Here is a 13,301-nt window from a genome sequence, read left to right as displayed (position 1 = left end):
ACACCTATTACCATCATTAGAGGAAAAAACGGTGATCCAATCTCCGACCCCCAGGAACAGGTTTGCAGATTTTCTGAGCATTTCTGTGAGGTCCTGGGGGAGGGAAATTCTCTCAGCCAGGAAAACATCATGGCACAAAGTGGGGATAACCCTGCTGAGGCTGCGGTGCCTCAAATATTGGAAGAGGTCACCCCCTGTGAGTGGCTGGCTGAGGTTCCAGCTGTTGAGGAAGTACTGAGGGCGATCCGGAGTCTGAGACCAGGGAAGGCACCGGGCAGAGATGATCTCCCAAGCGAAATGCTGAGGGAGGGTGGCGTTTGTGCACAGACTGCCCTATATGACATCATAACAACAGTCTGGACCACTGGACGGGTTCCGCAGGACTGGAAGGATGCCCTGGTGGTCCCCCTCTTTAAGAAGGGGGACCGCACAGACTGTAACAACTACAGGGGCATCTCACTCCTCAGTGTGCCGGGTAAGGTCCTGGCAAGGATTATTCAACATCGCCTTGCTAGGCACGCTGAGGAGGGGCTTGCGGAGCCCCAATGCGGTTTCAGGAAAGGGCGGTCCTGCACAGATGCCATATTTTCTGTCCGTCTGCTACAGCAGAGGTGTAGGGAATTCCAAAAAGACCTACATCTCTGCTTTATTGACCTGGTCAAGGCCTATGATACCATCAGTAGGACTGGACTCTGGGTTGTTCTTCGTGCTTTCGGAGTCCCTGACCCTCTGCTCACGATCATTAAGGACCTTCATGATGGTGAGCGGGCCCGGGTAAAACTACGTGGCCGGGAGTCGGAGCCTTTCCCTGTACACCTTGGGGTGCGACAGGGATGTCCTCTGGCTCCCACATTATTTAACATCTATTTTGACCGCGTAGTTCGTGAAGCCTTCAATAGCTGTACCGGGGGAATTTCCGTTTGGTACAGATATAATGGGAGGCTGATCGACGCCCGGGTGCGATCAAGGGATGGCTCCCTATTGGTCAACCACGTTATGTATGCCGATGATTTGGTAATAGCTGCTCATTCAGAAGAGGAGTTGGAGGCGCTGCTGCTGAGACTGGAGCGTGCCACTAAGAGGTGGGGCCTTACCATCAGCCCCACCAAAACCAAGCACCTGCCTGGGTATTTTGTACCATCGGACACTCCACCCCCACAACTCCCAATTGGTGATGGGGCAGTTGTGGAGAGAGTGGAGAGTTTCCCATACCTGGGCAGTATGCTTATGACCGGCTCCAGTCTATCAGCAGAGGTCTCACTCCGAATCAGTCGAGCGGCAATATCTTTTCATCGGTTGCGTAACGCTGTGTGGAAGCTACCTGGTCTGTCGCTCCGCACGAAGCTTCAGGTCTTCTCGGCCACGGTCATTCCCTCCCTTCTCTACGCTTGCGAGACGTGGACCCCCCTGGTGGAGCATCTTCGCCGGTTGGAAACATTTAGGCTGGCCTGCCTACGATCCATCCTGGGTTTAACCAGGCTGGATTGTGTGAGGAGCTCACAAATCCTTGAAAGATCTGGGCAAAGTCCCATCAGTGAGCTCCTCCGGCAGGCAAGGCTGCGTTGGCTGGGTCATGTAGCCCGCATGCCCAGCCACCGCATGCCTAAACAGCTTTTGTTCGGCCGGATCGAGGGGGCTAGACGGGCGCGGCACGGGCTGGAGAAGAGATGGAGTGATGTGGTACAGGAGGACGTGGAGCTGAGTGGACTTGCCGATGACTGGTACCAGCGGTGTCAAGATCGGCCTCAGTGGAGGAGGCTCGTGAAGGACGCTACTGGGCAGTTGGAGGCAGTCGCCCTCCAACAACAACGGAGGGCGGAGGAGCGACGCTCACAACAACGAGCGGAGCGCCGGGTGGCTAAAGCACAGCAAGTTGGCACAGTAGGGGGCACAGGTGGTGCATCAGCCAGTCATCTCGGTCATCTCGGTCAGTCGACCAGTGGCACCTGGGTCTGCCCCGTGACCTCCTGCCAGCGGGCTTTCGACACTTCACGTGGCCTCAAGGTGCACTTGGCCTGGCACAAGCATCGTGGTGACGTCACCGCCACTTAGTGGCGAATGGCGGTTGTTGTTGTTGTTGTTGTAGGTGTGAGTGTGTGTGTAGGTGATGTGCGTGTATGTAGGTGTGAGTGTGTATGTCGGTGTGAATGTGTATGTAGGTGTGAGTGTGTATGTAGGTGTGAGCGTGTATGTAGGTGTGAGTGTGTATGTAGGTGTGAGCGTGTATGTAGGTGTGAGTGTGTATGTAGGTGTGAGTGTGTATGAGGTGTGAGTGTGTATGTAGGTGTGAGTGTGTATGTAGGTGTGAGTGTGTATGTAGGTGTGAGTGTGTATGTAGGTGTGTGAGTGTGTATGTAGGTGTGAGCGTGTATGTAGGTGTGAGTGTGTATGTAGGTGTGAGTGTGTATGTAGGTGTGAATGTGTATGTAGGTGTGAGTGTGTATGTAGGTGTGTGAGTGTGTATGTAGGTGTGAGCGTGTATGTCGGTGTGAGTGTGAATGTAGGTGTGAGTGTGTATGTAGGTGTGAGTGTGTATGTAGGGGTGAGTGTGTATGTAGGTGTGTGAGTGTGTATGTAGGTGTGAGTGTGTATGTAGGTGTGAGTGTGTATGTAGGTGTGAGTGTGTATGTTGGTGTGAGTGTGTATGTAGGTGTGAGTGTGTGTGTAGGTGTGAGTGTGTGTGTAAGTGTGAGTGTGTATGTAGGTGTGAGTGTTTATGTAGGTGTGAGTGTGTATGCAGGTGTGAGTGTGTATGTAGGTGTGAGTGTGTATGTAGGTGTGAGTGTGTATGTAGGTGTGAGTGTGTATGTAGGTGTTTGGGGTGTAGGGAGCTCTGGGTAGAGGTTGTACCTTTGTTTTCTGGTAGCTGCACTCAATTTTTGAGTGGACGGAAACACTGGTCCTCATCCATCTCCTAAATCTCTGACGTCTGGCTCCTAGTGCCACACCCCGGTAAACCGCTTCAGCTGGCGGGCTAAACGATGTGAGGGGGTGATGTCAACACTGCATCACTGGGCGAATGAACTCCCACGACGGAGTCACCGGCCAGGGCGGAAGGGTCTCGTTAGGACCCAACGGCCAAGTGTTCGGGACTAAGGCACGCCACTTCGTTACTGTGGACTGCGGCTGTGGCCTACCAGCTATGGTTTGAAATAGCAGGGAAGGTGGATCTCTTCAGCCTTGGAAGGCCGTCTACCTAGGAGAAGGAAACTCTGATGTAAAACCTACGGCCCGAGGACCTCGCCGTCACCGTCCCAGCTTGCTAGGCCATGGCAGACGAACCCCGCGTTTAAAGGGTGGGGTCAGTTCTGCGCACACTGCACTCCACTTGAAAGCTCCTTTGCGCAGGCAAGAAGGAAATCTTCACGTCTACCCCCCCCCCCCCCGGTCTCACTAAGTCCTGTAGCGATGGGAAAGGGGCGAACCTGGCAGGTGTAAGATAACACTGGCAGCCGCAGTCTCAATTCTGCATGCAGGCGGCTCAGGCGCAAGTGGTCGTCTGATGATGACCTGGAAACGACATCATCACCCGGCAGCACCCTGAGCGACCAAGCAGCCTTTTCTAGGGACAGCACTGCTTGCTCCACACGGAGAGGGGCCTAGAAAAGGTGGCCTAAACAAAGCTCGTCTCCTCCTCCCTCAGTTGGCTTACCGCGGTCAACGGGCATCTTCATATGCGGTCGAATTACATCAAAGAATCGACTACGCATCCCACTCGCCTTAAAAGGTGGGAAACGACTCAAACTCGCATGCTGGAACATCAGAACCATGCTAGACTCAGCTGACAGCACTCGACCTGAGCGACGATCTGCTTTAATTGCACACGAACTCGCTCTGCTGGATGTTGACATCGCCGCCCTCAGCGAAATCCGCTTTTCAGAGGAAGGCAGTCTGAGGGAGCATGGCGCAGGTTACACTCTCTACTGGTCAGGTAAACCAGCGACAGAGAGACGCCGTTCAGGTGTCGGCTTCATGATCAGGGACTCTATCGCTACCAAGCTTGCAAGCCTGCCAACTGGTCACTCTGACCGGATCATCTCAATGCGTCTATCACTTCGTGACCAACAACACGCAACGCTGCTCAGTGTGTATGCTCCAACTCTCCAGGCAGATCCCGCTGATAAAGACAAGTTTTACTCCGACCTACGCAGCCTTCTGCAGGATATCCCAGCTGACGACAAGATTGTCATCCTTGGCGACTTCAACGCCAGAGTGGGCAGAGACTCGGAAACCTGGAAAGGCGTACTTGAAAGGCACGGCGTGGGCAGCTGCAACGACAATGGACGCTTGTTACTTGAACTCTGTGCGGAACAGCAGCTTTCCATTACCAACACCATCTTCCAGCAGAAAGACAGTCTGAAAACAACCTGGATGCACCCTCGGTCAAAACATTGGCATCTCATAGACTACATCCTTGTGCGCCAGCGTGACCTAAAATATGTCTTTCACACAGGGGAATGCCCAGCGCCGAGTGTCACACAGACCACCGTCTTGTCCGCTGCAAACTCAGCTTTCACTTTAAACCCAGACCAAGAAACGGTGGCGCCCCGAGGAAGAAGCTCAAAGTCTGCAGCCTTCAGTCTGCCGCGGTCAAAGCAGCTTTCCAGAAAAGCCATTCGATCTAGGCTAGAGGAACCGAGCTGCCTAGGAGACTCGTCTCCGATTCCTGAAGTGCTGTGGGACCGCATCAAAACTGTTGTTCTGCAAACATCTGAAGATACCCTCGGATTCTCCACGAAGAAAAACAGAGATTGGTTCGATGAGAACAACTTAGAAGTCCAGGAGCTGCTGTCAAAGAAGAGATCAGCACACCAGGCCCACCTGGCCCGACCATCCTGCCCGCACAAAAAAGCAGCCTTCCGACTGGAATGCAGCACCATCCAGCGCAAGCTTCGAGAGATTCAGAACGAGTGGTGGACCAACCTCGCAGTAAAAACTCAGGTTTGCGCTGATACTGGCGACTACACGGGATTCTACGAAGCCCTAAAAGCGGTATATGGCCCCTCGTACCAAATCCTGAGCCCCCTGCGGAGTGCAGACGGGAAAAAACTGCTCACTGAAAAGGATTCAATCCTGAACCGCTGGTCTGGGCACGTCTACACGCTCTTCAATGCTAGCCGCTCAGTCCAAGAACCAGCGATTGACCGCATCCCACAACAACCAGTGAAAACCGAACTGGATGTGGCACCAACATTACAAGAGACTGAGGAAGCCATTAAACAGCTGAAGAGTGGTAAAGCTGCAGGAGTCGATGGCATCCCTCCTGAAGTATGGAAGAACAGAGGCCCAGCACTGCACACCAAACTCCATGAATTCTTCGTCTGCTGCTGGGAGCAGGGTAAACTCCCTCAAGATCTCAAAGATGCAGTCATCATCACCCTGTACAAGAACAAAGGGGAGAAATCAGACTGTTCCAATTATCGTGGCATAACACTTCTGTCCGTCACCGGCAAAATCCTCACAAGAGTACTGCTGAATAGACTGGTACCCGCAATAGCTGAAGATCACCTCCCAGAGACCCAGTGTGGCTTTAGAGCCAACTGGGGAACCACAGACATGGTGTTTGTCCTGAGGCAGATTCAGGAAAAGTGCCAGGAGCAAAACAAAGCACTGTACGTCACCTTTGTGGACCTGACAAAAGCGGTTGACACCGTGAGCAGGCAGGGACTTTGGAAAATCCTGGACAAGCTAGGCTGCCCACCGAAGTTCCTCACCATGATCGTCCAGCTTCATGAAGACCAGCTTGGACAAGTCAGACATAGCAACAATCTCTCGCAGCCCTTCCCTATTGCAAACGGCGTGAAACCAGGGGCTGTGTTCTTGCTCCCACGCTGTTCACCATTTTGTTCAGCATGATGCTCCAGCAGGTCACAGAGGACCTCGACGACGCTGATGGCGTATACATCCGTTTTCGTCTCGACGGGAGCGTGTTCAACCTGAGGCGTTTGCAGGCCCACACAAAGACCATGGAGCAACTGATCAGGGAGCTGCTTTTTGCTGACGATGCCGCCCTCCTTGCTCATACAGAGGCAGCTATGCAGCGAATTACGTCCTGTTTCGCGAAAACAGCTCAGATCTTCGGCCTTGAAGTCAGCCTGAGGAAGACTGAAGTTCTTCATCAGTCCGCACCCCATGAGGAGCACCATCCACCAAGCATCTTCATTGAACAAACAGAACTGAAAGCTGTCCACCAGTTCAGCTACTTGGGGTGCGTCATCTCGTCTGACGCCAAGATCGACAACGAAGTCGACAACAGGCTGGCCAAGGCAAACAGTGCATTTGGCAGACTATACAAACGTGTCTGGAACAACAGAAACCTTAAAAGAGCCACAAAGGTCAACGTCTACAAAGCTATTGTGCTGACCACTCTCCTGTATGGCGCTGAGTCCTGGGTCACGTACCGTCGTCACCTGAGTCTTCTCGAGCGTTTCCATCAGCGCTGCCTCCGCACAATCTTCAATATCCACTGGAGTGACTTCGTCGCCAACACTGAAGTCCTCAAGTCAGCGAAGGTCATCAGCATCGAGGCCATGGTCCTCAAGACACAGCTTCGTTGGGCAGGGCACATCGCCAGGATGGAGAACCACCGCTTAACTAAGATTGTGCTGTATGGGGAACTGTCCTCTGGCCATCGCGACATAGGGGCACCACGAAAGCGATACAAAGACTCCCTGAAGAAGTCCCTCACTGCTTGCTGCATCGATCACCGTCAGTGGGCAACACAAGCAGCTGATCGCAACTCCTGGCGGCACACAGTCCACCAGGCCACCTCCTTCTTCGAAGATACCCGCAGGGCCCGTATGGAGGACAAAAGGAGAAGGAGGAAGAACCATGATCCCTCAGCACCCATCCCAGATGAGGCCTATACTTGCAGCTGTTGTGGCAGGACCTGCTTGTCCCGCATAGGCCTCTTCAGCCACCAGCGTGCCTGCAGAAGACGTGGATGTCCTTCCTAGATCTTCGTTCGCGAAGCCAAGCCATGATGATGTATGTAGGTGTGAGTGTGTGTGTAGGTGTGAGTGTGTGTGTAGGTGTGATTGTGTATGTAGGTGTGAGTGTGTATGTAGGTGTGAGGGTGTATGTAGGTGTGAGTGTGTATGTAGGTGTGAGTGTGTGTGTAGGTGTAAGCGTGTGTGTAGGTGTGAGTGTGTATGTAGGTGTGAGTGTGTATGTCGGTGTGAGTGTGTAGGTAGGTGTGAGTGTGTGTGTAGGTGTGAGTGTGTATGTCGGTGTGAGTGTGTATGTAGGTGTGAGTGTGTGTGTAGGTGTGAGTGTGTGTGTACGTGTAAGTGTGTATGTAGGTGTGAGTGTGTATGTAGGTGTGAGTGTGTGTGTAGGTGTGAGTGTGTATGTAGGTGTGAGTGTGTATGTCGGTGTGTCCAGCAAGAGCAGCACCTCGGTGGTGCTTTACGGTGACGCTGTGGTGGACGCGAGCAATGCCACGGGGGGAACTGCACATTCCATTTCGGCTTTACCCCTCACGGCGCCTCCAGCCACCACAGCGGCCAATGGGGGCTCTGGACGGGTGCGATGGGCTGGTAACCCCTCAACCTTAATGTGAAGTACCCAAACAAAACAGGCACGTGTTGAAAATCTAACTAAGCCTGTGCCGGAGGCCATGGGGAGACAGGAGTATATGGCGTCTCCTTTCCAAGACTGATCAACCAGGAGACCGATCCTGCCCCCTCGGGGCTCCTCCAGGAGCAGCAAAAAGTCGTTGCGAGTGGCCACGTGGAATGTTCGAACGCTCAACTGGGAGGAGATGCTGCCACTCAGGAACTGGACGGGTACTGGCTGGATCACTGCGGTATTCAGGAGGTCCGGTGGACGGGCTCTGGCTCCAGTCACAATGAAGGCTGGAAAGCCCTCTACTCAGTGCAGGAGACTGCCAAACAACAGGGAGTGTCTCTCTTCTGAACAAAAAAGTGAAGGGGGCGTGGGAGCATGGCGGTGAGGTGTGGGAAGCTGTAAGCCCAAGGACACTGTGGGGTCGCTTTCCCATCAACTGGAGGCGAGGAGTGGTGGTCGTGGTTACTTACGTCCCCACTGAAGATGAACATCAGTGGAGGGATGCAGGCAAGGCCGATGAGTCAGATGCCTTCTCTGATCTCCTGTCACAGGTGCTGGCTATTGTGGCCACTCAGGACAGAGTCATCTTGTTGGGTGACTTTAATCTGCGATTTGGTCATGATGCATGCACCTGGTCTGGAGTGATTGGACCAGATCAGCTCAATAACAACGGTAGGAGGCTGCTAGAATAATGTGCAGCCCATTGGCTTGTAATTACTAACACGCTGTTCCGGCATTGTCTCATCCACACAACATCATGGATGCACGCAGGGTCCAAGCAAGAACATGTGCTGGACTATTTAGTGACGGAACAGCGGATGAGGGCTTATTTTCGTGACACCAGGACCTACCTACTGACCATCGGCTTGTCGTCTGTAAGATGCGCCTGCCATTTTTCCACTCCGGTGGTCGGTGAACATCTAGGATCTCAATTAAACGCACAGTGGCCTGGTCTCAGTTAGCTGATGAAATGGGCGAGGTTTAGAACTGTGGCTCATGCAGCTGCAATGGCTTCTTAGGGTACACGGTCCAAAACTCCCCAGAGACCCTGGCTGATGGAGGAGGTGTTCAGGCTGGCTGAGAAAAAGTGACAGGCCCAGTCTCATCGACTACAGCATCCCACGTCAGAGAATGAGGAGGCTTACCGCAGCCTTCGCTCGGAGGTTCGGAGAGCCATGCAGCATTGCAAGGATGGGTGGTGGCCGCAGGTTGCTGAGGAGATGGAGTCTGCTCGTGATCATAAATAACTCTACCTCCATAAAAAAGTAAGTTTCAGCGCCACACCTATCACCATCATTAGTGGAAAGAAAGGTGATCCGATCTCCGATCCCCCAGGAACAGGTGTGCAATTTGATGAGCATTTATGTGAGGTATTGGGGAGGAGAAATCCATCAGCCTTAAAAACATCATGGGGCAAAGTGGGGATGACCCTGCTGAGGCTGCCGTGCTTAAAATATTGGAATAAGTAGTCAACCTCTGTAAGTGACTGGCTGAAGTGCCATCTGGTGAGGAATCACGGAAGGCCATCCAGATTCTAAGACCAGGTAATGCGCCCGGACATAGATGGACTTCCAAGCGAAATGCTGAGAGAGGGTGGCGTTTGTATGCAGACTGTTCTATATAACATCATAATTAAAGTCTGGACCACTGGATGGGTTCCGCAGGATTGGAAGGATGCCATTGTGGTCCCCTGTTTTAAAAAATGGGACCGCAGAGATGATAAAATACCTGGTCAAGGCCGATGATACTATCAATAGGCCTGGGCTCTGGGTTGTTCTTCGTGCTTTCAGAGTCCCTAACTCTCTGCTCACAATTATTACGGACCTTCATGATGGTGGGCAGGCCTGGGTAAAACTACGTGGTCGGAAGTAAGAGACATTTCCTGTTCACTTTGGGGTGCGACAGGGATATAATCTGGCCCCCACATTTTTAAACATATTTTTCGACCACGTAGTTCGTGAAGACTTCAATGGCTGTACCCGATTAATCTCCATCTGGTACAGATACAGTAGGAGGCTAATCGATGCCCGGGTGCGGGAAAGAAATAACTCTATATTGTCTGCTTGGTTATTTCGGTAAAGTCACGTAGAAGGGAAATAGGTCTGTCGGAAAGACAGCGTCTGAATGGGACGCTGTCTTTCCGACAGACCTGTTCTTCACCTGAGGACGGCTGCTTGCGTTGTAGCCGAAACGTCGTCAGAATTATTGTATTATGTTTTATTTTTATTATTTTATTATTTCCATTCTACGTGACTTTACCGAAAGAACCAAGAAGATGAAATTTAACTCCATATTGGTCAAACATGTTATATATGCGGATTATCTGGTAAATGCTGCTCACTGAGAAGAAGAGTGGGAGGGGCCACTAATAGATGGGGCATTACCATCAAAATTTAGTACCTGCCTGCGTATTTTGTGCCATCAAACACTCCATCCCCACAACTCCCAATTAGTAGTGGGGCAGTTATGGAGACAGTAGAAAGTTTCCCATACCTGGGCAGTGTGCTCATGACCGGCTCCGGTTTGAAAGCAGAGGTCTCATTCCGAATCAGTCGAGCGGTATTATCTTTTCATTGGCTGCGTAACGCTGTGTGGAACCTACATCGTCTGTGGCTCCAAACGAGGCATCGGGTCTTCTGGGCCACAGTCATGCCCTCCAACAACAACGAAGGGCAGAGGAACGACGCTCACAACAACGAGCGGAGAGTCGGGTGGCTAAAACACAGTTAGCACAGTAGGGGATACATGTGGTGCAGCAACCAGTCCTCTCCGTCAATCAACTCATGGCACCTGGGTCTGTCCCGTGACCTCCTGCCAGCGGGTGTTCAACACTTCAGGTAGCCTTAACGTGCACCTAGCCTGGCACAAGCGCCGTGGTCACGTAACCGAACTTAGCGGTAGTATAGCAGCTGGCACGCTGCGCTACAAACCTGGCGATCCAAGATCGATTCCGGCTCACGGCTACTACCAGTGACGATTATCTGAAGCTGTCATGGGCCTCCCCTAGGTCGACTCAGCCTCCTATGAGTTCCTGGTGCGGTATTTAAACATCGACGCTAGGGAGACGAAGTGGGCCGGGCGTGGTGTTGGCCGGCCTTCACAGGTGCTCGCTAGCAGCACTTGCCCCAACAGTTTCTTAAGGCTAAACTGGGGGCATTTGTCTTTGTTTGTGTACGTACGTGTGTCTAGGTGTGTGTGTATGTAAGTGTGTGTGTGTATAGGTGTGTGTGTGTGTGTAGCCGTATGTGTTTTATTGAATAAGGCCATTTATCGAGGCAAACAGCATAAAAACACCCACACGCTGGAATAACGCAGTGGCCTAGATTTTAAAAAGGTCACATTCGCTGTGAGGAATTGAGTGTGTTTTGTGTGTGTTCTCTGTGTGTGTCTGTGTGATCTATGTGTGGGTGGGTATGTTCTCCGTTATGTGTCTTCTGTGTATGTATATTCTTTGGGTCTTTCACGTAGATAGCTTCAAAGGAAATAACAAAAGCCATCTACGTGACTTCACTGAAAGACTCAAATACTATGAATTCCTGCAGTCACGAAAGCTTTCAGTCGTCAAGATGCCTGTGTATGTGTCTGTGTTCTCTTTGCGTGTTTTGTGTGGGGCGCCACAGTGATGAGATGTTAATTAGCTCGCCTGATACACAGGAGATCGGGGGTTCGATCCTGACTCCTAAATATTTAGAGTTTGCGTCTCTCTCTCTCTCCCCATAGTCGCGTGGATTTTTTCCTGGTCCTCCGGTTTTCCCCTCCACATTTAGAATCAACATCGCCACGCGTTTTGAGATATTTTTTTTCCCCACGTAATAAGCCGCTTCGTGGAGCTATCATTTGTGATTGCCAGGTCGCTTCTGAAAAAAAAATCAACCTATTTAGCTCAGCGGGGCCTTACCTGGTATAATAAAAAAAAGTTGAGTGGGTGTTCAATGCTTGGCGAGAGAGCAAGCTTCAGCCTTTGAATTAGATGCTCGTGATTAGGCTCCTGCTGCGGATGATATAACTTCAAAGGGAATAAGCAATCTGGATGTTGGGAATAGGAGGAGGAGGGAGGTAGTGATGGGTGGGACGCGTGGTGTGCAGAGTGATGGAGGAGGAGGTCAGGTGACCTGGATCAGCATTGCAGTCGGCGAGCACGAGGAAGAGAAGACCTAAGGTCACACGGTGGTGGTGGTGGGGGTGGTGGTGGTGTGTGGTGGTGGTGGTGGTGATGGTGGTGGTGATGGTGGTGGTGGTAATGGTGGTGGTGTTTGGTGGTGGTGGTGGTGGTGGTGATGGTGGTGGTGGTGGTGATGGTGATGGTGGTGATGGTGGTGGTGGTGGTGATGGTGGTGGTGATGGTGGTGGTGGTGATGGTGGTGGTGTTTGGTGGTGGTGGTGGTGATGGTGGTGGTGGTGGTGATGGTGGTGGGGGTGGTGGTGATGGTGGTGGTGGTGGTGGGGGTGGTGGTAATTGCGGTTGCGGTCGTGTCGGTTGTTGTCATGTTGTGATGATGTGGTGGAGGTGGTGATGATAATGATTGTGGTTGTGATGGTGGTTGTAATGTTGTGATGTTGTGGTGGTGATTGTGGTTGTGATGGTGGTTGTGATGACGGTGGTGATTGTGGTTGTGACGGTGGTTGTGATGTTGTGATGTTGTGATGTTGTGGTGTAGGATGAGGTGGTTGTGGTGGTTGTGGTTGTGATGGTTGTTGTAATGTTGTGATGTTGTGGTGTAGGATGAGGTGGTTGTGGTGGTTGTGATGGTTGTTGTAATGTTGTGATGTTGTGGTGTAGGATGAGGTGGTGGTGGTGGTGGTTGTGATGGTTGTTGTAATGTTGTGATGTTGTGGTGGTGGTGATTGTGGTTGTGATGGTTGTTGTAATGTTGTGATGTTGTGGTGGTGGTTGTGATGGTTGTTGTAATGTTGTGATGTTGTGGTGGTGGTGGTGATGGTTGTTGTAATGTTGTGATGTTGTGGTGGTGGTTGTGATGGTTTTTGTAATGTTGTGGTGGTGGTGGTTGTGACGGTGATGGAAGAGCGCACGTGGGAGGGCGCGCGCCCTCTGTGACGTCACCGCAGCGGCGAGGGCGCGTTAGTCAGAATCAGCGGCGAGCGTCACGGGGAGAGAGAGCGGGGGGGGGGGTGAAGAGGGGGGTGAAGGGGGGGGGTGAAGGGGGGGGTGAAGAGGGGGGTGAAGGGGGGGGGTGAAGGGGGGGGGGGTGAAGGGGGGGGGTGAAGGGGGGGGTGAAGAGGGGGGGTGAAGAGGGGGGTGAAGGGGGGGGTGAAGAGGGGGGTGAAGGGGGGGGGTGAAGGGGGGGGTGAAGGGGGGGGTGAAGAGGGGGGGTGAAGAGGGGGGGTGAAGAGGGGGGGGTGAAGGGGGGGGGTGAAGGGGGGGGTGAAGGGGGGTGAGGGGGGGTGAAGGGGGGGGTGAAGAGGGGGGTGAAGAGGGGGGGTGAAGAGGGGGGGGTGAAGAGGGGGGTGAAGGGGGGGTGAAGAGGGGGGGTGAAGGGGGGGTGAAGAGGGGGGGTGAAGGGGGGGGTGAAGAGGGGGGGTGAAGAGGGGGGTGAAGGGGGGGTGAGAGGGGGTGAAGGGGGGGGGTGAAGAGGGGGGGGTGAAGGGGGGGGGTGAAGGGGGGGTGAAGGGGGGGGTGAAGAGGGGGGGTGAAGAGGGGGGGTGAAGGGGGGGGGTGAAGAGGGGGGGTGAAGAGGGGGGTGAAGGGGGGGGTGAAGAGGGGGGGGTGAAGG

General features: G+C 53.0%; 1 pseudogene; it reads right to left on the bottom strand.

Annotated features, from left to right (window-relative positions):
- Positions 1–11,686: 11,686 nt before the first annotated feature.
- LOC133356191 (basic proline-rich protein-like) overlaps positions 11,687–13,301 on the bottom strand; it is a 93,805-nt pseudogene continuing 92,190 nt past the window's right edge.

The sequence above is a fragment of the Lethenteron reissneri genome, chromosome 53, assembly GCF_015708825.2.
Source record: "Lethenteron reissneri isolate LAM-NWPU_2019-01 chromosome 53, ASM1570882v1, whole genome shotgun sequence".
Classification (NCBI taxonomy): domain Eukaryota; kingdom Metazoa; phylum Chordata; class Hyperoartia; order Petromyzontiformes; family Petromyzontidae; genus Lethenteron; species Lethenteron reissneri.
This window is presented reverse-complemented; position numbering and strand designations above follow the sequence as displayed.